Source organism: Malaclemys terrapin, chromosome 6 (assembly GCF_027887155.1).
Source record: "Malaclemys terrapin pileata isolate rMalTer1 chromosome 6, rMalTer1.hap1, whole genome shotgun sequence".
In the NCBI taxonomy this organism is placed as follows: domain Eukaryota; kingdom Metazoa; phylum Chordata; order Testudines; family Emydidae; genus Malaclemys; species Malaclemys terrapin.
In genome coordinates, this window is record NC_071510.1 from 75,775,470 (window position 1) to 75,797,548 (window position 22,079).

At 39.7% G+C, this 22,079-nt stretch overlaps 1 long non-coding RNA gene across 4 annotated transcripts in view; it reads left to right on the forward strand.

Moving 5' to 3' along the window:
- LOC128839816 (uncharacterized) overlaps positions 1-22,079 on the forward strand; it is a 60,974-nt gene that overhangs the window by 8,275 nt on the left and 30,620 nt on the right. For 3 of the 4 annotated variants that reach the window (XR_008445530.1, XR_008445532.1, XR_008445533.1), the window contains exon 2: positions 20,430-20,568. This is a non-coding gene — a long non-coding RNA (uncharacterized LOC128839816). Of the gene's footprint in view, positions 1-15,812; positions 15,903-20,429; positions 20,569-22,079 lie in introns of those variants that run through there. The other variant, XR_008445531.1, reaches the window with a different exon arrangement.

Sequence of the window (22,079 nt, forward strand, 5' to 3'; positions counted from 1 at the left end):
CTTTCTTTTATATCCAGACTGGGAAAAAAAAAAAAAAAAAAAAAGAAAAAGGTGGCTGAACTCTATATTGCGTAGTTCAGCTTTAGGGTACACGCGATACACTGCAGAGTTATTTAAGCATTGCACACATTTCATAATCGTTATTAGAACAGCTTCCTGTAAGATCGTGTCTTGAAGGATGTAGCTTGTATCCTGTGTTTTACTTATTTGCGTGTTTGGTTCAATATATGGACTGTTAAAGGTTGAGATCTGGGACCTGTAAGTAGTAACAAGTCATGTTTGGATATTAATTGAGAAACACAGAGAAGTAATAGCAACATGATTTCCGACAGCAGACAAGCAGACCAAGAAAATATATATGGTTTGTAAAACCTCTAAACTAAATGGGATTTCCTTTTAAATTGCTTACAGTATTTATCAAGTGCAAACACTTGTCTTTTAGTACATTATTGGAAAAAATGGTGAATCTAGAGTTTGTTTTTAAAGCAGCTCGCGTTAAAACTAGAAGCATTGGGCTTCTTTTCTAATGTACATTCCTCTCTTCCCCCAACTATATTTATCAGCAGGTGTCTTAATTGGATAAATGAGTGAGCATTGTTTAGATGTGTTGTGAACCACACCGACTATTTTTGGTGGCACTTCGCTGTTTATATTTACACAATGCAACCTATTCAAGATTAGCCTCTGTAGCCTCTAAATCATTTTCTTTGGGAAATGCAGCTAACCATTTTCTAAAATTGCTTTAAATTCATAGAAGTAGGTTCCAGTGAAACCCTTCAGAGACATTTATCATCTTCCCAAAATACAGAGATGTTATTTATCTCGTCAGTCGTACAGCGAAGAGTATTTTCCTTGAGACAGGGATTCACCAAAGGAAAACCACCCTACAGCCAAACTGTTTTGCCTTTTCTCTTTTTTCCCTCCACACTGATAACGCTAAACTGCTGATCCAGATGTTGTAGCAAGGCCACTAAATGTGTGAGCAGGTAATGCAAGGAAGAGTGACATTGTTAACAGAAAACATCTAATTAACAATGACTTCATTTGATTGGAAGGATGAAAAAGCCTTTTTAAATCAATCCAGATTTACTGGCCTAAGAACAGCCAATTTATGAATATGGAGGCTGAATTGAGTCTGCTTTCTTTCAAGATGTCATCTGAGGGGTAATAGTATAGGTGAAGTCATTTAGTTACACTGTGGAAACTTTTATAGTGCCTTTCTTGGGAATTTAATTCAGTGCTTCTTCATTTTATTAGGAACAGACTGAGTCCATCAACTGCGCTCTCCATGTTTAGAGGCATGACTGCTTGAAGCAATTAGGCTCACCAATTAGCATACTTCTCCTGACCCCAGCAGCAGCACCAGGTCCTTATATTATCCATCTCTTCGCAGTAAGGGAAAGCTAGACTAAAACATGCATCCCAAGTGTCCAGGGTGGTGAAATTCACACCCAACCGGACTACTAAAATTACTCCTTAGCCCTTGAAAATAAAGCTCCTAATAGCAGCTCAGTGTTTATGTTCCAACTGCACAGGCAGCCTTCCCCCCTGGCTTAGTAATACCACTGCGGTTCCTCAACTGGGATTTTTAAAGCCCTTTTGCATAGATTTTTAACATTTTACAGAATCGCTCCACTTACAAAGTAATGGTGGTTTCCCCCTTGCTTCAGTACTCGCTAGGAACGATGCCATGCAGGACTGGGAGAGAAAACACTGGACTGGGTTGCGCACTGTAGGGACCATATAGAGAAACCAGAGTGTTGTTAAATAATAACAGCGATAACTACAAAAGAACATAGCAAGAGAATACAAACAATGACAGGTCGCTTTTTACTCAAGGCTGTCAACGTCGTTAACAGAGAGGGTGAGGTCATATCTTTTAGGGGACCAACTTCTGTTGATGAGAGGGACAAGCTTTGGAATCACGCAGAGCTCTTCTTCAGGTCTGGGAAGGTCGTTAACACTCCGTTAATTAAGCCTCACTACACTCTTGTTAGGTAATTGTATTATCCACATTTTGTAGATGAAGACGCTAAAGCATCCAGAGGTTAAGTGACTTGCTCCAGGTCTCACACAGTGAATCGGGAGTAAAACAGGTCTCAGCCACCTACTTCTCTGCTCTTACCATTAACTAGCCCTCCTTCCCATCAACAGCGTGGGCTCCAGAAGGTATGTACTAGTTGTATTTTGTACTGACTTTGACAGGCGAGATCAGATATTGTGGGAGTCCTTATAACAGAGGGATCCACTGACAGCTCTAATGTGGTCACACATTGCTGTCTCGGGTACATAGATTCCTTACTCTGAACTCTCGCTTCTTTAAGGAGTCTATAAATTACATCCCCCTTTGTATACCAGCTATTTCTGGAGGCTAAGCACTATGAGCTAAGGAAGACTTCCTTTGCTTTGTTTGAACAATAAGTCACATAGTTTGCCTTGAAACTTCCAGCAGACAAGGAAAGTTAGAGATCGCTACATTTGTCGCTCATAAAATTGAAATGGGCTACTTCTTCATTACAGAAATAAAGGATTTAGGTTAACAGCATCTGCTGGAAAGTAAGGTATATCGATGCAATTTAATATCCGACGCATCCGAATGCATGCCCTGAAACAACACCTTCATTGAGTCGTATTGCTGAGAATTTATCATCTGCAGCACCAGACAGGATTAGATCTGGACAATCTAATATGGTCGTGCAAATATCCATGCACTTTAGATTCCAAGCAGTTTCTTTCGCCCACCTATGACTATCGCAGCCTTATTTGACCCCACTCGCTCTCTTGGAAACTTTTTTTTAAAGTTACTGTATTTCATTCATGATTTGGTTCAAATCTATGCGCTCTCATTTGCCCCGCCCCAGTCTGCTACTTCGGTTTACATTCCACCAAACATGTTGCTTTACATGTGTAATACTAAGACAGCTGTGGCTCTCAATACACGACACTGGCTTAGACTCTTGTAAAATTCGCTGGTCAGTGGAGGGTCCTACCCTATTGGGCTCTGAAAACGCCCTCAGTCAGAGCTGCTTGTTCTCAGCACCTGTCAGTATGGGGCCCTGCGCGCAGCAGGCTGCAGTTTCCCCTAAATTTCAGACCTCCCATCTCCCTTAGCAGTGCAAATCCCTTCTTGCTTGTTAAGCAATACACACGGGATAACAAGCCACAAAGGAGCCCACGCTTCCCTCGGAGATACGGGTGCAACTCCCGCTGAAGTGGATGGGGATTGCAGCTGCGGGGAGAGAAAAGTCGAGATCTCCTTTTAAGAGTTAGATCTTAAATCGGTCAGCAGCCAAATTGAGTTCGCAAGGTGGATCCCGCGTAGTCTGGGCACATTCCTGCTGAAAACAGCAAATGCAGTAGGGGCCTGAGTCTGCATTCCCTGATCTCCGTGAGGTACCGATTACAGGGGGAGCAGACTGGAGCTGCAAACGTCTGGAAACCGAACTGAATATGTAACTTTTTCAGCTACCTGCCCATCGTGGTTAAAGTACTAATTATTCAAACCCTATTCACAGTCAGTTGATGGAAGCCAACCTCCAGAGAGCTGAGTGTTCGGAAGATATAGCCATTCAGGGTTCACAACAGGATGGAAGAAAAATCTTTATAGGATGAAATAGGCAATCAACTGAAATCTATCCTCTTTAAATAAACTGATTCCTTAGTATTTTCCCAGTGTTGGTGTAAGTTGTTGTCTGTGATGTCCCCCAGGGCTCTTTCCTCTGCTCTCTGATTTGGTGTATAAAAGCAGCTCTGAATGATGGATTACTGTGTCATTGCAGCCTGCGAAGGATTAATTTGTTTCATTGATTTCTCTTTAGGCAGATAGCCAGAATTCGCCGCTTCCCACCTTTCCCCGAGACTTCCAGCAGTAATAGACAGTAATAGCCTAAGACAAATCAGCCCATTCCTGTAAAAATAGAAACACAAAATCCTGAAATCCCACGAAAGCCATAAAGAAGCTCTCCACCCCCCACTTTGTGGTGCTGTGAAAGTAAGTTTGTGTTTAAATTAAAAGCTTTTCTTGTGAATATATATATATATATATATATATATATATATATATATATATATATATATATATATATATATATATATATATAACTTAAAAGCTATTTAATTTTAACAACAGCTTCAGTAAGCGCTGGCATGTAAATGATCAGCAGACATTTGAAAGTCGGCAATGAGTATTTTATTCATGTTTAACAATAGGCTTAGGTTTTATATAAGTATAACCAAGAGCTCATTCTTTTGTATATGAAGGGTCGTTGTATAGCTAATCTATTATCGATCTGTCTCTCTGTCTGGGATATTGCATATAAATGTGGTTTATGTCAGGCCGCAGAGTCACTGGTCTGATGTGGGGGCGGAGGGAGTTAACTATTTCAGATCAATTTGTCTATAAGTATTACGAGGACAATTTGATTGAAAAAAGGCCTTGAAACATTTAGATAGGGCACAGAAGTAATGAAGAGTCAGATAGACACCCTCTTAAATGCCCATTACAAGGAAGGAGAATTAGGAGCCCTATGATCGCGGTAGTATGGAGCATTGTGCTCCAGAACCAGCAGCGGGGTTAGTTCCTCTACAGCACTTATCGTTTTAGCGGTGCTTTTATCATCTGCAAACATCGGCTGGCTGGGCAACTCTATTTGTTTGCACAATGCGGGGCTGAAAATTGTATTGATTTAGTGTTCTCAAGCTATACTTTATAGGAATTAGTCGTGTAGTAAAAACTAATATTGTCATGTGCTAATGTGCTAATCCTGGGATTGTGTAAAGCTATACTATGCCGTAATAGCAACTTTAGACCTCACTGGGTGCACAGAGACTTTTTTTTTCCAGTTCTGCATCCTAGTGATAGCTTCTTAATAGCTACCTTAAAGTATACTGCAACTATCTGGTGCCGAATGGCCCATATCTGAGTCGCATGGAAGACCTAGGAGATACCAGAATTACACCACCAATTTTTTTACCCTTGCAGGGTTTTTTTAAGGTGCTAGCTTCTAACTTCTTATTTTACATGGTACTTATTATGTTTCCATGGGTCATGTTAAAGTAAAAGCCCTGGGATGAAGACACAGCCTGATTTCCTCAATTTGACTCTAGAAAATGTCCCTTTTCATGCCTGAGTAGCATATTTTTTGTTTTGATTTGCATACTGAGATCCTCCAGGGCATGCAATGGCCATTTCTAACTTCTCTCCTTTACCACTCCTTGATCCGAGGTAACTTTTGAAAAATTAGACATATTGCTATGTAATTAATTTGCCTAAAGTGTGTAGAAGGCACAACAGCTTCTAACTACAGCAGCCTGGGAACTGCTAGTATTCTGAGAATAACTCGGGGGCTCTCCATCCAAAGGAATGTCCCCTCTCCCCCACTTTTTTTTTTAATGTAAGGAGCCTGGCACTTCCTAGCTATCAAGTTTCTGATGGTTTTCACTGTGAAGGAACTTAGAAGGTCAAGGCACAAAATGGTTAGACATGTAACAGCTCCCTGACAATCTCCACTCAAAACAGGGGTTTTTGCTTGTTTCTGTTTAGCAACAAACTCTTATCAAGCAAGAATATTACTTTCAAAATGTTATTATTTGAGAATCAGGAGCAATGTGTAGTGGGGAAAGTCATATATATATATAGCCCCCTTTGCCTTAGACTCTTACATACCCCTTCTGATCATTTGCTATTCACCAAGCACCTTTTATTCTTAGTACAAAGTTTATTCTTGGTTTGGTAAAATTGAGTCAGAAGAATAAATCTAATTCCCCTGCCCCTTGCTTCCCCACCATTTACAATAAAACAGTAAGATGAATTCCAATAGCATCCAAACTTAAAAGAAAGCTATATCCTTTCATCCCTACAGGACTAGTGAGAAACAGAGCTGATAGATTAGCAAACATTAACCTTTTGCATACTTCTGGACATGGGCTTTATGTCTATTGAAGGGACAACTGTATGACCAGACATATACTAACTATATATTATGTCACTATGGCTTGTAAAAATTTGTGTGAAAAGGCATGCCCCATAACATAATGTGCTAGTCAAAAAAGGGGTACTGAGGTCTACTTTCCTAAATATATGTTATTGTTTACCGGAGTGTCATTTACTTCATTTAAAGTACAGATTCGATTAAACCTTAGCGCAGTATTCTAATGGTCTACTGAGTGAGACCACACACACAAGTTCCAGCTGTGAGCTTGGGATCAGTCTGTCTTTGGGCAAAACGGAGAGTTTTCCTATGCCAATGCTGGATTTACACATAGTAAAAGCTTAGACTCTACCCACATGGTGTTTTGAATCCGCCTAGGTTTTTCAGTAGCTCTACATTATTAACACATCTGTTCCCATATAGATGATTTGTGGAAGATTTATGTGTCACCTGAATAAGCCTCCCTAGAAGAATCTGGTGTAAAAATTACATTTTTTGAAGCTAGTTTGTTAAAATCTTTACTTTTAAAGGAGTGAAAAAGTATGTAATTAAAATACAGACTGCTTATTTGGTTCATTGCAGAAGATAAAAACATTGGGTCTGATTCTGTCTCTCAACAGTTTCATGCAACTGTAATTCATTAGTGAAGTCATTCCTGATTTATATCAATGTAAGAGCAGAATCAGTGCTGGATGGAAAGCTTCTATTTTTTTAAAGATATAACTATTTTTATTTATATAAATGAATTAAAATGTTGTTTACCTGTGAAAGAACATTAGTAATTTAAAGCACTGCTGGGTACTAGGCCACAAATAAAGACATGTGTGATGTGCAGTCAAACTGGCTAAAGCTCTGAATAATAACCAGCTGAACCAAACTGAGCAACTGTACCCTGGGCAGCACAGACACAGACTAGTGAGCAGCATGCACTTGAAACCTGCACAGTTGTAGGAAATGTTGCTATGGCCAGCACAGCTCACAAGACTCACCCAGAGTTTGAAAGTTTAGACCCTGCAATGGCTCAGCCTGGTGTGCTAGGCCCACAGGCACATCCTCCTTCCAGTGTAAATGGTGAAGCCTCACCTTGTGCCTTTTTGAAGTGCTCTAAGGGAGCTGGTTACTTGATCCAACTGTTCTCTTAGCTCATGCTTTGAGAGCAAGTACTATCTTCTTAGGAACAAATCAGTAAGTAAGTTCCAAAACAATGCACAACTGGCATCACAAACAGTCAGGCAAGGGTCTCTAAGGGAAGATAAATATTCACTGAGGGCAAAAGATGCACTGTAAAGTTAAATGAGGAGATAAAATCCTAGCAGGATATTCCTTCTGGACTCCAGTAACACTTGAATCTCTTGCCAGGGGGCTTTATGGTGAACCTGCAGTGTAAGTGGTGTTATGTGACATGGCAGAGCACCTTCCCATGAGATGAAAAAGATGCCTCTACTGGGAAACCACAAAGAGCCAACAGGAGAGCCGAGCATATTTTCTTTCAGAAAATGCTGATTCAACAAAATTGGACTGTTTCACAGGAATGTATCCATTGGGTTCAAAATTTGATGGGAAATCATCAAAACATTTTGTTTCAATCATGTATCATTTAGACCCAACAAATTCTGCATCTTGGCAGGGGGTTAGACTAGATGACCCTTGCAGTCCCTTCTAAACTTATGTTTCTATGATTCTATGGCTAAACATTTAATTTATGCTACTGATTACAATAAAAGTTGAAACTAAATAAAATAGTAAAGTAAAAATGAAATTATTTTGACCTTATTCAAATAAAGTATTTCATAATATTTTGTTTCACAAAAATATCCAAGATGACCTTTTCTTCTCAATTTGGGATAAAATCAAATATCAAAATATCGCAATTTCCACAGGGGCGAAAGTTCCATTTTTTAAGCCATCTCTATTCAACAGGTATGGGCAAAATATTATATGGGATGGGAGAAGCAAAGTTAGTTTTTTTCAGATAGGGATGGCAGAGAATAAAGTCTTGCTAAAGCTGGCTTGAGCACTTTGTAGACTATAGGTGCCAGGATGGCAGGGATGGTGTCCCTAGCCTAGTTTGCCAGAAGCTAGGAATGGGCGACAGGGGATGGATCATTTGATGATTACCTGTTCTTTTCATCCCCTCCTGGGCACCTGGCATTGGTCACTGTCGGACGACAGGATACTGGGCTAGATGGACCTTTGGTCTGACCCAGTATGGCTGTTCTTATGTTATTATCTAGTATTAATGAGCATCCACCAGAGTGAAGGGCTAAAGTAATTATTTTGAACATCTGATGTGGATCTGCAGCAGCTCCAGCATCACTATGAAGTTCTTCTCTTCTTTCCTCAGGAGAGTGACAGTGTGTGTGTGTGTGTGTGTGTCCATCTACTCCCATGTGAATAGCCAGACACTAGGCAGTGAGGGTTGGAGATCCTGCTTGGTGCAGTTGAAGAACTTGGGGAAACAAGCCTGGCTTTCCTGGTACCCCAGTCACACTGCTACCAATCCACCACCAAGGAGTGAGCCAAAACTACCAGGGCTATAGTGAGGAGAAGCTGGCTGGCCAAGGCCTGCCCACAGCTTGACTTGCTGGGAGAGTGGTGTACAGCATTAGTTCTATGGAAAATTAGTTTTTCCATTTAAGCACTCTAATTTCATTTTTAATTGAAACAAAGAATGATTAGTGTGTTGTGAATCTCTAAGCCCCGCATGCCCCCAAAACTTGTTCAGGACTTTTTTATTCAGCTAGAAGTTTAACTGAGTACAGTTAATGCATGAAATGGCATTGAAGTGGTTAACACTCAAACACTTTTGAACAGCATTTAGAAAGGAAGTTTGGTCTCTTGCCTACCCAGTGACCTCTGCTACTGGTAGTAAAATTCACCTCCCTGTTATATGTGGTATTATATCAATGTGCTTTAGTTTGCTAAAACACTGAAAGTATAGCAGAATTAAATCTATAAATTTAGTTAAAAATATGTTGAATAAATGACAATTTTCTACTCATCTACAAGGGTCACATACATACATGACAAAGATGAATCAACAGAAACCTGTTAGTTTATTTTTTTTTATGAAAACAGCCATCTTTGTTACTACTGCATTTTGTCTGAGTGCAAAACATTAAAAAGTACATGGCTTACTATGCTTGTGCTTCATTATGTATAGTCACAGACACTATTAAAATAGAGGGATGCTACAAAGGTGTAGTTCTAAAGCCTTATGTAGCTATCAAAATTAGTTATACCAATCATTTCTCTAACTTTACGCTATGTTAAACAGAGTTAAAGGAATATAGGTTTGGCTCCAAGCAGCATCTTAGTTTTACTACATTTCAGGGTATTGAGAAAATTGCTAACATTAATGGAACATGTTCTGAAGGCCCTGCAGGACTCAGGGGATTGGTAATGGGGTATAATGCCTTTAAACACTACTTCACACCTGGCTCAGATTGTAGAGAATGAAACCAACTGATGGCAATTTGGTGGCCTTGGTGTAATCAGCTCATGGGATCAGTTTAGTTCTTAGCTGGACTTCAATGGGACTATTTGCATGAGCAAAGTGATCAGGTTTTGACCCTCTGTGGTTAAATAGACCTCTGTCTCCAAGGGCTTGTCTACATGGTGACACACTGGAAAGTTAATATCTTTAGTTGATTTACCTTAAATCAATGTGCTTATATTTAGAGCTTGTTAAACTGCATGGATGCTCTTACCTCAGGAGTAAAATGGTATCAGTTCTCTGTAACTTAATCCTCCAGGCCACTTTACGTCCGAATGAAAGCATCCATATGGAGATTAATGTGCTTTGTTTTATGTCTTCACACCTATAGATGATTTGCCTTAACTTTTCTGAGTGTCCCATGTCATCAAACCCTAGGGCTGCCAGTATAGAACTATTCACAGGCATTAAAGGTCCTAATTCAACAAGCAACAGAGGGTCCTGTGGCACCTTTGAGACTAACAGAAGTACTGGGAGCATAAGCTTTCGTGGGTAAGAACCTCACTTCTTCAGATGCAAGTAATGGAAATCTCCAGAGGCAGGTATATATCAGTGTGGAGATAACCTCGTTTACTATTAAAAATTACTATTAAAAATCTGCATGTAGAGGTCACATGTTGTTATTTGTCTATCAGATTATAGTGTAATATGATTTTTAGCTAGGGAAAGAGGGTGAAGATGTTGCTGTTAAACAGATACTATGCTATGTGAATTATGTCATTTCTATAGTTATAAAACAACTCGAGAAAATGTACTGTAACAATATGATCTATGCTAAGATTGATTACCCCAAAAATGCTTTCAGGAGGAAAAACAGAGGAAAAGAGAGAAAGATTGTTTCTACCCAGGCTTTACATCATAAAAGGTTTGGCTTCCGTGGAGAAAAATCTAGCATTTGGTTGTTACATACAATGGTCACTCCATTTGTATATTCATTATGCACATTAAACAGTCAAACATATTCCTTCAAGTAAATATGCGTATCTTAATTTGTTCTGCTGAAAGAGAGACAACTATCAGAAATGGCAATAAAAGTCACATAATGAAATAAGAATACTAGAAAATCCAAGGATTTTAGTATGGTCCATTATTCATTCAATTCCTGGCAGCCTTTATGATTACAAATCACTTGATTGACTAACTAGACATTCACAAAGTGAATTATGAATCAGGTTCATTTTTCCTGGTTGATAGTTGGTACATGTTGTAACTCTTCCACTTTGTGATATATCAAGTTCTTGTAACAGTAATAAGAGATATAATCAACTCTTTATTTCAGGACAAATAAATTGCCTTTTCAAAAATGAAATGTGGTTGCTAACGTTTTAACAGTGTGCAATGTAATTCCTTCCTGCTATTTTCTGAACAGAATCTGCTACGATGACATAGCTTTTAAGTAGTTGACTGCTAAAATTATTTTAAGAGTTATATACTTTCAGTCCATGTACATTGACCTCAATGGACATTCTGCACTTGGACTGCAGTCACCCTTTTACTTGTAACAAGCAAGTCTAAAACATCTAATCACTGGGCCACATTTTGCTTATTTTGGCTCCATGTAAGGTACAGATTGGGACTCAGTCGGCCCAAAGAATTTGAAAGGAATAAACCCCCCCCTCTTTCTCTCTCATACACAATAGAATTTTTTGAGGAAATGTTTTTTGTCAATTTACTTAACAGAAAATCCAACTGTGGAATCTTGTTTTAAAAAATGATGATTACAATACTTCAAATTTATTAAACAGCCTTTATGGGATTATTTTTTATTCTTGATTACATCATGAGTATAGATTATCAACCATTCTATTCATTTTAAAATTGTGATTTAGAGCACAATCCTAAAGAAGATATTTATAACAATTTTAACACTCTGCTTTAATTAAGGGAGTAATGGGCTTAGAAATAAGATTTAAGGAGTGAGTTGGGGGTAAAAATCAAAGCTTTCCGAGTTTTAACATTAAGTGGATTAAGTGACTGTACAGAATCGAAGAGGGACAGATCAAAAGTCAAGATAAGGGTTTCAAGTATAAAATTCACTTTCATTTGGTCCATCAGCTTGTCTCCCATGGAAATCAATGTGGAGTATGGTGAGATGTAGCAAATACATTGGTTAAACAAGAAAAGGAAAAATTGATTTTAACATTTCAGTGCTCATAAGTAGGAAAAGGTGTGGTACATGAAGGAATAAGGAAGAAATCTACCAAAATGTAGTGCAACTATGCTCAACATCATTGCATCTTGTGTACAGCAGAATGGTTCTATAAAATTCAATGAGATTTATTTCATCACTACTCTGTTGAACCCCATAATGAGCCACCTGCTTAGCGATTTTCAATGATGTTTGTGATGTGCTGGGTATCCAACACTGTGTGTATGCCTTTCTATCTTCCACTGTGTTCCCTGCACATACATTAGAGGTTAGTGCTCTTTAGCATGGCACAAACTTTGCTAGGCTGTTCCTCTTACTGTTTCTATGGTTTTCATTGGTGATTCATTCAGTGCAATTCTTTTGCTGAAAGATTCTTTGCTCCTGGCCATTCCCCTTCTGGCAACTTGTGTGTGTTGTTTCTCTAGGTTGTGCTGTGCTGTTCCTTAGCGTATTGGTTCTGCAAACAGGAACTTAACACTTCGGTATTTGTAACTTGTGTGAGTGGTTTACTATTTCTTTTCCTATTAGCTTATTGCAAACTTCTTTGCTTTGTGGCATGCAGCCAATAAGAGCATAAGGTCTTTTGGCTGGCTTATTTATACTGGCCACTTTTGACCACTTAATTTGTGTACTCTGAAGGCATATACAAGGAATTTAGTCCTTGGACACGTATCTCCACAATTTCCCATTCTTCTCACCCTCTTTTCCTATTGTGCAGCAAAATTTAAATTTAAACAAAATGACTCAGGTCAAACACTTGCTCACTTAAATATCTGAAAACACACCAAATTCTGCTCCCATTTGCATCTGTGTAAATCTGGAGCAACTCCATGGCTTCTGCTGAGTTATTTTGGATTTGCACTGGTGTAAAAGAATAGAACTGGTATCATGTACCTGGTGCAGAAGAAGCATCTAAGAGCAAAAATCTTTTTTCCAGTCTTCATTTCACACAAAGCACTACCAGTAACATCACTGGAGAATTCTGCATAGGGAATGAATGCAGAATATGAAATAGAGATTTACACTGCAGATACAAGAGAATTTTGCCTTAAATTTTTAATCTCTCTTACAATATATTCATAGTCAAGTTTATATAATTGATATGAAAAAGTGATGGAACTAGGCCATCTCAATGCAGATTTAGTAATAGCTGTGTTTTAAAACGTGCTGTACATGTAGTGGTGGGTAACATTCCAGATATGTGGTGCCAGATCATTTGTGCTGATTCTCTGCACTAGTAGCTGAGAGGTGTCCTAAGCCATGGAAATCCCCAGAGCTGTTATTAGTCATGCTAGTTAGATCAGCCTTTAGGCTACTCTAATTTGGGCCAGGACGAACTGGCATCTGGAAGATTGAGATTGCAGAGGGGGAAGACACAAATGTGGTGTAAAGTTTAGGCCCTGTGCTAAGCACAGCTCAGCCAAACCCAATGGTCAAGCCATGGGAAGGGGAAAAGGAGTGCAAGGTACCTACAACTAGATGATAGACAAATGTGGCCCAGGACAGAGAATAAAGTACAAGACAATCCCAAGAAAGCAAGTTACGTGTATTATCCTTGCCACTTTTGTTTCTTAAAATGTTACAACTTTGGCTTGCAAGTTAGAGCAACCTACATCAAGGCACTACACAAACTAATCTAGATCACCCTAGGACTCACTGACATTGGTATGCCTTAGACATATGCTTTCTTTATAGCACTTTTTTGGATACAAGAATATTTTGTCTTGGCTCTGAGAATTTTCCAGGTTGTACTACATAACGATTCCAAGGGTCTGAAACACCATAGACTTCAAAGGGAGACAGAGAGAACAAGAGATGACATGGGACACAACAAATCTTGGGGTCCGAACAGAAGAACATAAAAATGCATTTTACTTTGATCAAAGAGGCTAATGGTTCATAAAAACATGAATTTTATGTCTGTTATTTAGTAAGTGAGAGCTTAATTTGTTTAGCTCTCTTTCCTCCAAATTTAATAATTTTAATTATTTTTTAATGAAGAAAACAACCCCTCCCAACCCAAGAAATTCTTATACAGTATCAATAGAAATCCAAGTGTCATAACTTGGAATTCCCACAAAGTGTATACAAAGCAGAAAGTTAACTACATTAAGCTTAGTCAGAGATTTTCCAGAAACACCACCATATATTTTTGGAACTTTCATATTTGTCATTTAACTGACATGTGATCTTTGCTGAGTGTGCCAAATCACTGAGGCCTGAATACCATTCAATAATGTTAATTTTGTTTTCTGATTTCCAGTTCTTAAACAATTATTTTCCTGGCAATCATTCTAGCCTTGAGTATAAATATTACTTCAAGCTCTTTGTTGATATCCAGAACATTTTGTATATCTACAGTAGGAGATTCTGGGATCTAATGGGAAAACCCTGCATATGATTAAGATGAGATGCTGATTTATTTTGTCCCACATGGGAAGAAGTACAGGGTAGTACCATGGCATATCCATTAACTGGATTCCTTCTGCAAAATTTTAGCACATTATTTTTGAAGATTTTGAACCTGTGCATCCTACCAAGCATTTAGCAGATTTAAAATGGGATTTTCTTCAAAATAAATCTCAGTCTCAACACTCAGGGTACTGGATAATCCTCAAGTGGTTTTGGGAGTCAGAGGATGGGTAGGGATATGGGAGGGATCTTGTTTGAGAAAAGAAAGGACCAGGAATGGAGAGGATTTCTAATGGGGATAGGCAGTGGAGAAGGATGAGAGACTTTTTTCCCTCCTGCCTCTGTTTGGATTCTAAAGACGTAGTATACTTGTACGGAAGTTTCTAACAACAAATGAAAGGACACATTTTAATTTGTGAGGGTTGGTGGCACATTGGAAAGTGTAGCCCCGGTATAAACCCCCCACATCTGCATGTGTCCCTTTCTGTTGGAATAATTATCTCATTAACATTAACAAATACTCCTATATTTAAGTTAGTCTCCTGTAGATTTTCTACTAAGCCTGTAGATTTACTGCAAGTTCTGATCCAATTTTCTTGTTTGTATTACAATTCTAGTTCTGATCCCAGACCTTTTTTGATTCAACAACTATTTTTTCCCTCTCCAGCCCTGAACAAGAGGAAGGATACACCATATTGGAAATGATACTGTTTACAAAGGAGTGAACTATGTTAGGGCATTTCTTCCAATATTTTATGCACACAAAAAAGGACCAAATTCAAAGTCAGATCCCTTTACACTTACTTGCAGATGTATAAAGGAACTTAAGCTGCAGTCACTGACTCTTTAAGGAGCCACAAGGTAGTGTAAAGCTGGGGACTGTTCTGCTTTTATCTTTACATTCTGACACCTTTCTGTTAGTTGCTCTTGTTGCTAGACTTTCTACTTGTCTCCCTGGAATGTGAGTTTAACCAGAGGCCCTAGACTCTCCTACACTCAGATGCTGTGGGCCAAATTCATAGGTGATGCGGTGGTGTAAGTTACATGTTGGTAAACGGGTGTGAGTCTGAGGGCCCGATTTTGCACTTGATACTCTAACAAACAGCCCCATTGATAATAAGGGTTAAGAATAAGGTTGCAGAATCAAGCCTTAAAGGACCATGTGTGCCTAGCTCTTACTCAGCCACAGAATAGATTAACCCTGTCCCCTATTTAGTCAAATAAAGGCTGCTCAGACTACAACTCCAGCTGCAGAATGAGAGCAGGGCTGCCAACCCCCCGAGCAAGGGCGGTGGTGCACGAATGAGGTGTGGGAGAAGCCTGGACTCTGTTTCCCCCCTACTTGCCAACCAGAATAGTTGCGGGGCAAACAGGGCACTTAGGTGCATCCGGAAAAGGGGTGAGGTAGTTTACTCCCTGCCAGAGCAAGGGGAGGAATGCATCTCTCCTTCCTGCAGCTCCTGTTGGGGTGGCTCAGGGATGGGCCTGCAGTTCTAAGGAAGTAATTTGAAGTAAGTTGAAGTAGTATAAATGTTGACGGGGCTGGAGGAAAGTGCAAGTCACAAGGAATTGACTCCCCTCTCAACATGGCCCACTGCCTTCAGCAGCAACTATGAACTGCAATACCCATTGTTAAAAGAGGAGGCCCAAAGGCCAAATGCAAAAATGCATGCCCATTTGCACACTTACATTCAATGTGTAAGTTGGCCTCTCAGACATTGGTTCTATAAGCCTTATTTCAGCAATTACTGTTTCTTCAAGACATGTAGTCTCTGGAGGGATAACTTCTGCTATGTTTGAATTCCACTGTCCTTTTCCTAGCATTTCAGGGATGTAATGCAGTACAGGACATTACCACACTCCTTTCTTCTTTGGAGGATTCTCCCTTCAAGACTTCAGTGCCACAGAGGGAAGGGTAATATTTATTAATCTTCTACTATTAACACATTTGTTAAAAAGGGATCAGAATTGATTATTTTCATCTTGACATGCAAAGAGCCACACTGTGCCCTGGGCTTGATCTCAGGGTATGAATTGACAATATCAGCAGAAGATGCAGAGGCAGCAGCTTTTTGGCTATCATACATGGCAGGCACACGATGTTCTAACACAAAGAAGCTGCTCTAGCAAGGTGTACACACTATAGTCCCTACAGGAATAATAAAAGAGTTTCTCATGCATTTGACATTGTATTCACATATCATGTTCAGCTCTGCACAGAATCAGCTGAACATTATGTGCAACCTATGATTTTTACTACTGTTCTGTGATCTACCCTCCGCCATGCCAAAGTTCTCGTGTGGAGGAAAGATACAAAAGGAATAATTTTAGCAAGTCAGATTACAAACCTAAATGTGAGACAAGATGGGTGAGGTAATATCTTTTATTGGACCAACTTCTGTTGGTCAGAGAGACAAGCTTTTGAGCTACACAATGTATCATGAAAGCTTGTCTCTCTCACCAACAGAAGTTGGTCCAATAAAAGATATTATCTCACCCACCTTGTCTCTGTAATATTCTGGGACCGACACAGCTATAACACTGCATACAAACCTAAATGTAAACATTTCCTAAGTTATGTCACTAGATCAGAAGCAGGAAGGATTTTAAAGAACCATCTTTAAATGTTTATGGAGCTATAAATATTGTAGAGTTAAAGTTCTTCCCTCATTTTTACTCCATTCAACCCCACTGAAGTCAATGAAATGGCATGTAATGCACTACTGGATGTAACTCAGTAGAATAGGCAAATACAAGACAGTGTTGTTTACTGTTGTCATAACTATAAAGGGAAGGGTAATAGCTGTCCTGTGTACAGTACTATAAAATCCCTCCTGGCCAGAGACTCCAAAATCCTTTTCCTTGTAAAGGGTTACGAAGCTCAGGTAACCTGGCTGGCATCTGACCTAAAGGACCAATAAGGGGACAAGATACTTTCAAATCTTGGGGGGGGGGGGAGGCTTTTGTTTGTGTTCTTTGTTTGAGAGTGTGTTCGTTCTCGGGACTGAGAGGGACCAGACATCAATCCAGGTTCTCCACATCTTTCTAAACAAGTCTCTCCTATTTCAAACTTGTAAGTAAATAGCCAGGCAAGGCGTGTTAGTTTTCCTTTGTTTTTCTCAACTTGTAAATGTACCTTTTACTAGAGTGTTTATCTTTGTTTGCTGTACTTTGAACCTGAGACTAGAGGGGAGTCCTCTGAGCTCTTTAAGTTTGATTACCCTGTAAGGTTAATTTCCATACTGATTTTACAGAGATGATTTTTACCTTTTTCTTTAATTAAAAGCCTTCTTTTTAAGAACCTGATTGATTTTTCCTTGTTTTTAAATCCAAGGGGGTTGGATCTGTATTCACCAGGAGTTGGTGAAAGGAAGGAGGGGGAAGGGTTAATTTCTCCTTTTTTTAAGATCCAAGGGGTTTGGATCTTGATTCACCAGGAGTTGGTGGGAGGAAGGAGGGGGGATGGTTAATTTCTCCTTGTTTTAAGATCCAAGGGGTTTGGATCTGTATTCACCAGGGAATTGGTGAAGGTTTTTCAAGGCTTCCCAGGGTGGGAATCCATTGGAAATGGTGGCAGCGGACCAGGGCTAAGCTGGTAGTTAAGCTTAGAAGTTTTCATGCAGGCCCCTACATTTGTACCCTAAAGTTCAAAGTGGGGATCCAGCCTTGACAACTGTTAACATGAAAGAAAGGATACAAGAGTCCATTGTGAACCAGAAGAGCATCAGCACTGACTCATTGTTTCTAATTATTATTATATTACTTTTTTCAAACAAACAACGAAACATCAAGCAATTGGCTCCTGGCTAGTGTCTCAACAAAGCCTCAGGACTCAAATGAGCAACCCAACAAGTAAATGGTTAGTTCAAATGAAAATTATAACAAAGACAAAAATGTCAGCCTGGAAACTGAACTAATAAGGGAAAGAATTTGCATGAAGCTACTGGCACAATTTTAAACTTTAGTAAGAATAAAGGAGAGCAGAGCTGCGGAAATCAGCTTGTGAAGCTGAGGTAAACAAAAATCCACATTCATCTTTTCTTCATGCAAAGCAAATGAATGAAGATCTCTGAACAATGATGGCTTCCAGTAAGACCTTGCATGTCAAAACTTAGGCAGGGTTTACAGCCCAAAGTGAATTCAGTGAAGAATGACAGTTTAGCAATCCAGCACCAGTTCCAACCAGTCAGATGTTGCTGCTTTTTGGCTTAACTACAGGAAGAGTCAGAAGCTCATGGTTTCTGTGACAACACAGGATCAGGTGACCTGGATATGTCCTTCCAAGCTGATCTGGAGAAATAAATAGGTTGTTTGTAAACAGGATGACTAAGTATTCTCTCACAAGATTTCAAGTTCACAAAACATGAGGCAGCAGGGTGAGGAGTCAGAGGTGAAAGGTGATAAGACATCTTGGGCCTGTTCTTCTGTAGAGCACTGGCTGCTGTTCAGACTGAGATCTTGGAAACAGTCCACTGACAGGCTTCTTGCCAGGGGATTTGTTACAGAGAGAGCATGGCTTAGTCAGGATTTTACTACAAAAATTGTCTTGATTCTTTTGCTCTCTTATTAAAGACACTCTCACTCCCCTCGCCTCCCCAATTATTTTTAAAAAAATATATATCTCGATGAAACACACACATTCATTTCCCACAGACAACATATTCAGGGTGATTTGTTTTTTAGAGACAGAGGCTCAAAAACTATGAATTTATTGTGCAAAGAAATAATTGCAAATTATAGTGGCAAACTGCTTTCCAGAAAAAGAATTGGGATATTCAAATAATTGAAAGGATTGAAAAAAAGACTGGCTGTTATCTTGGGGCTACTGCAGATATTTTAGGAGGTTATATATCTCTGTTCCACCTAAACCACCAGAGGCAACGTAAGATATTGTAAATAATGGACCCACCTACTGTCATTCTTGTACTGGGTGGTAAGACCTGGTGTGTATTGAAGTGCAGGAAGGGCTTCGTGTAGCAAAAGTTGATATGTTCTTTTAGAGTTGTTTTTTGGCTTAGAAGTAAATCAACAAATTCATTGACCCTGATCTCTGGACCTGGCCCAGGCCCACTGAGGTGAGTGTGGGAGGTATAAAGGTGAATGTTACCATTGTTCTCCTGTGATCCCTCAGGGCTGCTTTAATTTATGCCAGGAGTAACACCCTCAAGGGTCTGTTGTACTATGCAGAGATTGATGGAGCATTCCAGCCACACCTCCAGCATACCCCCCAATCCCCTTCACTGGAAAGACTGGGAGCTACACCATCTTTAACATAACTCAGTGATTCCCCTACTGGTTGGGCTGTTTCAGGGAGGTATATGGCCTCAATCCTGCAAAGGTGAAAGATCCCAGAGCTCGGGCTCCAACCTGAGTCCAAATGTCTACACAGCGATTTTTAGCCCTGCAGCTCAAGCCTTGTAAGCACGAGTCAGCTGATCTGGGCCAGCTGCAGGTCTTTTATCCCTGTGTAGACTTTTGTGATGCCAAAGCAGCAGAAAGGGGCCTTAGCAGGTTAGAGCCCTCTGAACATACCCTTATTTGCTTTGCTGGATCTTTACATTATGTCAGGGTTGCAATCAAGGTCTTCACAAATACATACCTCTCTGCTGCTGTGGAATAATTTGCATCAGTGACACATGTGCTCCATTAGGAAGTATTCTAGTAGATTGAAGTCTCCAGGATAGTTGAGATTGTGGTTAATTATGGGAAAAATAAAGATATGTGCTTGTACACCCTGTAAGTAACACTCCTATTAGTAATGCTCTAATTCATAGGCACAGCGCCATTAGAAAGGGGTAGAGCTTATTAAATTGAAGTTATGCAGTGATGTTTTCTACATATCTAGCATGGAAGAATTGTAGACTGAGCAGAAAATTGGGATTCAGGTGCTCCCAAGATCCATTCCTGGCTCGAACACAGACTCTGAAGCCTTGGCAAGTCCTCATGGCTCCATCTCTACTAGTGCAAATTTCCTAAGAATTTCCCTCCATTGCTAACACCAGTATTAGCAATTTTGAGAGCCTTGGTGTAGCTAGGATGCCAGCTGCTGTATGCATTTAAACACAATGCATCTAACCTTGCTTTGGAACATGCTTAATCTTATGTAGATAGAGGCTTACGCCCATTTTACTAAGACACAGAATTTAATAATATTTCCTTCCCTCCCTCTGAGGAGTGAAGTGATTTAATATTCGTAAGATGCTTTGAAGATTAAAGTGCTACATGTTATTACAAGTGCAAAGAATGTATTTTTTCCCCTACCACCCATCTTTTCCATTCAAGTTATTTCTATCAAAGGAACTCAGTTTCACCATGGGGGGAAAAATAAAAATCACAGAAAAAGGGATGGGCAGCCTTGGTTCAGATATGTAAAACATTAATATTAAGCCAATAAATATATTTTCCTTATGGAACAATGGATTTTATTTTGATTTTTAAACAGAGCTGTGCAGAGACCATCCAGTTCACTGACTACTCCATGGAACTCAAGAACAACCGTCATTAGAGAGGATAAAGGGAAGCAATCTGTAGCCTCCTCTCTCCCCCACCCCCTGCAGTTTCTCATCTCAATAGGCACACAGGTAAACATACACCTTTTGTATGACAGCATATCTCCAAGATAATGACAAACTGTATTTCTTAGCTGCTGTTACCCTTGCTTTATTCTTAATCTTTCCAATTAGGACAGGAAAAATACCAATCTTCTCATTTAAAAAACTAAAACAAATCCTGAAGCAGAAATTAGGATACTGCAAGATTAGATCAGTCTAAATAGATGATATATATATCATATATAGAGCTGTGCCACTCATTAGGTGCATCATGGGAATGGTAAACCAAGGTCATCCCTAGGGCGGTGCAGGGCCTGGTGAGGAAGTGATGAATCCATCACCTCCGGGACTGACTGCACCTGGTGCTGGCCAATTGCATCGGCAGCCACATGCCCCCCCCACCCCAAAGCGCGGGGCCCAGAGCGGTCGCCCCAATTTGCCATGCCCAAGGGATGGCTCTGGTAATCACTATCTTCTGAAGCATTGGGTGTTAGTCACTGCTGAAACTGTTTTAGCATACTTGATGGACCAATGTATTGATTTGGTATGGAAAATTCTAAGTTCCTATTATTTTTTAAGGAGAACAGAAGATCAAAGGACTATAGCACCAGCAGTGATGCTAAAATCCTAGGAGAATGCAAACATTTTTGGGATATGTGTTTATATGGCCCCCTACCACTTTTGCCTGGGAGTGCTTCACAAACCTTAGGGAATGTTCACTGCCCAGCACAGCAGAGCTGGCAGTGTGTGTGTGTGTGTGTGTGTGTGTGTGATGTACATTGCACCCTGTTAAAGGTGCAGCAGAGGTTGAAGCACTGTGAACTCCTACAGCCTACCAGCATGCATTGTTTTCTCTTTTGCCTCTCAGTGTGGCTATGGCTTACAAAAATTATTAGAGGTACAGAGACTTCTATATGAGGAGAGCCAGAGAAGATTGGGACTGCTCAGTTTAGAGAGGCGATCAGCCAAAGGGGAAACGATAGAAGTATACAAGATAGTGAATAGTATTGAGAAGGCAAGTCTGGCTCCCATATTTGCCCGCTTAAGATGTCATTTAATGAAACAGAAAGGTAACAAATTTAAAACTGATAACAGGAAATATACACTCACAGCACAATTAACCTCTTGAACTCATTGCCACTAGATACAACTGAGACGAAGAGATTAGTAGGATTAAAAAAAAATTAGACATTTATATGGGAAATTAAAACCACCCACAGTTACATTAGATAGGACATGACTTCTCAAACTCTGATAGAAGAGATGACATTTTAATGAAGAGTGTCATGGACCAGCATACCTCCTATTTGAGATCACACGAAGCATCTCCTCCCCCAATATGTGATGTGTACCTATCATCCCTGTGGCAAGCTAAAAAGATAGCTAAAATGTAGTATTATACTTTTGTATTACCACTATCATGCAAGCAATTTAAAAATTGTATAAATGTACAAAGGTATATACAGTATTTTAATTTAATTAAATTGAGTGGCTGTAAGCGAGGAGGAGCAGCACCATGTGACCATCCCACGCTCTAAGGT